The sequence below is a fragment of the Mustela lutreola genome, chromosome 9 (genome assembly GCF_030435805.1).
Source record: "Mustela lutreola isolate mMusLut2 chromosome 9, mMusLut2.pri, whole genome shotgun sequence".
Classification (NCBI taxonomy): Eukaryota; Metazoa; Chordata; class Mammalia; order Carnivora; family Mustelidae; genus Mustela; species Mustela lutreola.
Window position 1 is genome coordinate 69,749,053 of NC_081298.1, and position 3,220 is coordinate 69,752,272.

A 3,220-nucleotide genomic window follows, 5' to 3' on the forward strand; every position below is an offset into this window, starting at 1 on the left:
CTGGGTGGCTCAGTGGGTTGAACCTCTGTCTTTGGTTCAGGTCATGATCTCAGGGTCCTGGGATCGAGCCCCGCATTGGGCTCTTTGCTCAGCGGGGAGCCTGCTTCCCCCTCTCCCTCTGCCTGCCTCTCTGTTTACTTGTGATCTCTGTCTGTCAAATAAATAAATAAAATCTTTAAAAAAAAAAAAGTGATCATTGAAATTTAAAACTCAGTGGGATAAACAGAGCCAGAGAAGGAGATCTGAGAATTTACCCAGAATGCAGCACAAAGAGGTAAATAGTGGAAAATAGGGAGAGGGAGAGAGGATAGAAGGAGAAGGTCTAACCGATGCCAAGTAGAATCCCAGGAAGAGAGATTGGAAAGAATGAGGGGCAATATTCAGAGAGACGATGGCTAAGGAATTCTAGAACTGAAGACAGAAGTGAGTTTTCATAGAGCAGAATCACACCAAGCTCTGGGGCATAGCACGGGGCAACTCCAGGTCATAAAGAGAAGCCTTCCTGAGCTCCTTGCTTCCCAAATCCTTCTCTTCTGCTCTCTGACAGGCCGAACCACTGTGACTTTGCATTTGCACTGGTACTGCTTCCACTCACCATTCTTTGGTGGGCAAGTTTTGCCTCAACCATGAACCTGGGAGCTTTCTGAAGGTGGGAGCCCTTCCCCGAACCCCAGTCCTGGGGAAGGATGGCAAAATACCTAGTCGGAGATAGTCCTGGGCCCATGGCTCAACTCCTCCTGTCTCAGTTTCTTCATCTGTAAAATGGAATTAGAAATACTTGGACAGGGCATTCTGAGATTTACATGTGGGGTGATTTCCTCCCACACTGTGTCCCTGTTCTGTTTAATCTATAATAGCATTTTAATGCCACTATTTTTATTTCTAGATTCTACCCCCCACCCCTGGTCAATTCTGCCTCTTCTTTTCTTTTTCTTCATATATTCATGGGAAAAAAAAAAAAAAGTAAAAATTAAAAAAAAAAAAAGAAAGGGCGCCTGGGTGGTTCAGTCAGTTAAGCGTCTGCCTTCAACTCAGGTCATGATCTCAAGGTCCTAGAATCAGGCTCTCTGCTCAGTGGGGAGCCTGCTTCTCCCTCTCCCTTTGCTGCTCCCCTAGCTTGTGTGTACTCTTTCTCTCTCTCTTTGTCAAATAAGTAAATTAAATCTTAAAAAAAAAAAGTAAAAGCGTATATTCATGAAGAACCATAAAGTGTTGGCTCTCAGATCTAGTTTTAGCAGCAGAGGCCTTTCATCAAATAAGAATATATTGTTGGAGACCCAGTTCCAGCAGAATAAAGGAACCGCTGGTTGAATTGGGGTGGGTGGGGTGGGATGGAGACCCAGAGTTCAGCTGACTCATTTCCCCCTTTCCCTCATACCACCCCTGTGGCACCATGGCTGGAACAAAGTTAGAAAACCACCCTCAAAAGCTTTAAAGCGGCATTCCCCAAAATGTGTATCTGGGAACCCTACTTCATAGTGTCCCATGACAAAGGGGTTCTGTGGTTGAATACATTTGAGAAACACTGGATTAACCAAAGCACATTGAGTCTCTGAAAGATTTCTTTGAGAATTTAACACTTACACTGAGCCCTAGGAGTCTTAAAGAGGGTAACTGATGTGCTGAGTTCTGCAAAACTACCATTTTATCCAAGAATTACCCCGTAGGGGCGCCTGTGTGGCTCAGTCTATTAAGTGTCTGCCTTTGGCCCAGGTCATGACCCTGGGGTCCTGGGATCGAGCCCTACATCAGGATCTCTGCTCAGTGGGGAGTCTCTCTCTCCCTCTGCCTGCTGCTCCCTCTGCTTGTTCTCTCTTTAACAAATAAATAAATAAAATCTTAAAAAAAAAAAAAAAAGAATTATCCCTGTAGGCTGGTGTTGTGTAGAACACACCAGGAAAATGCTATACTGGATAATAGTAATAATAACAGTAATTTTTCCTATGTCCCCCTTCAAGATCTATAAGACTAGACACTAAAGTAAGAGGAGAGGCAATTATTACTTTGGATTGAATACGAGCTTTAGTCTTTTCTGACCCCCGCCCCCGCCCACCACCCCGCCATTTAGAAAAGACCTGTGGGAAACCCAGCAATTTCCAGGCCTTCTTTCTTCCCATCTCTGTTCTGCAGCCACAAACACAGCCTGCCTGGGCATGGACTTGGGTGAGGCCCTGTTTCACTGGTCAGTTCTTTTGACACCTCATACTGGGGCCCACTTTTGTCCCAGGGCTGAGCTGGCCCTTTGGTCCAGGCAGCAGGCCCCAGAGCTCTGGCTTCGCCCGTGAGAGCTATGGGAAACCTGGTTCCCACTTGCCCACCCCCTTCCCGGCAGCCCAAAAGGCTGCCCAGGCTTTTCTTTCCTCTTCTTACTGGCAGGAAGAATTTCTGGAAGTGCGGCTGGGCCGGTGACAATGAGGCAGGATGCCCATCCCCCTTACCAGCCCAGCCCAGCAGGCAAGAGCCCCTCCCAGGGCTGGGGCTCACAGATGTAAGCCTCCCTGCCTGCCCAGCCCCACCTTGGGCTCGTGGGAACAGGACAGACCCCTGCACAGGGCTGGGAAGCAGGGGCTGGTGCACTGGAGCGTCTCTCCAGAGGCAGAATCCCACAGTGGGTCTGCCGAATCTCTCTCCCACAGTTTTTTCCTCTTCCTTTCATACCTTGAACAGACAGCAAGGGGTGGGTCTGTGGGCAGATCTGTCTCTGGGGGTCTAGAGTCCAGTCAGGTGGTCCAACACACAATTTTGAGAATGTTGATGAAACCTCTTCAGGCTTTGACGGGCACGGAGGCTGTGGAAAGGTCTAGTTTGGACTGGGAATGAAGGACCATCTGCCCCTAGGGCCTAGGGCCTCAGGGCAGCCGCCCCTACTCCCCACCCAGTAGGTCCGCTGGCTTACTTTGTTTCTCTTTTTGGTGCCCTTGTTACTATGGCTACAGCCACATCACTCAGCCATCCTTCCTTAGGGGAAGTTGAGCAGGAGTTTTCGAATTTTAAAAAAGTTGTTATTGTCTGGGATGCCTGGGTGGCTCAGTTGGTTAATCATCTGCCTTTGGCTCAGGTCATGATCCCAGAGTCCTGGGATCGAGCCCCGAATCGGGCTCCCTGCTCAGTGAAGAGCCTGCTCCTCCCTCTCCCTTTGCCTGCTGCTCTATCTGCTTGTGTACTCTCTCTCTCTCTATCTCTCTGTCAAATTAAAAAAAAAAAAAAAAAAAAGTTGTTA

The 3,220-nt window shown here is 48.4% G+C and overlaps 1 long non-coding RNA gene across 1 annotated transcript; it reads right to left on the reverse strand.

Annotated features, from left to right (window-relative positions):
• Positions 1-698: 698 nt before the first annotated feature.
• On the reverse strand, positions 699-2,972 carry LOC131808553 (uncharacterized). The gene is made up of 2 exons (XR_009344828.1): positions 2,659-2,972; positions 699-755 (listed from the first exon to the last, which is right to left on the reverse strand). It is a non-coding gene; the product is annotated as an uncharacterized LOC131808553 (long non-coding RNA).
• Between the last annotated feature and the right edge of the window lie 248 nt (positions 2,973-3,220).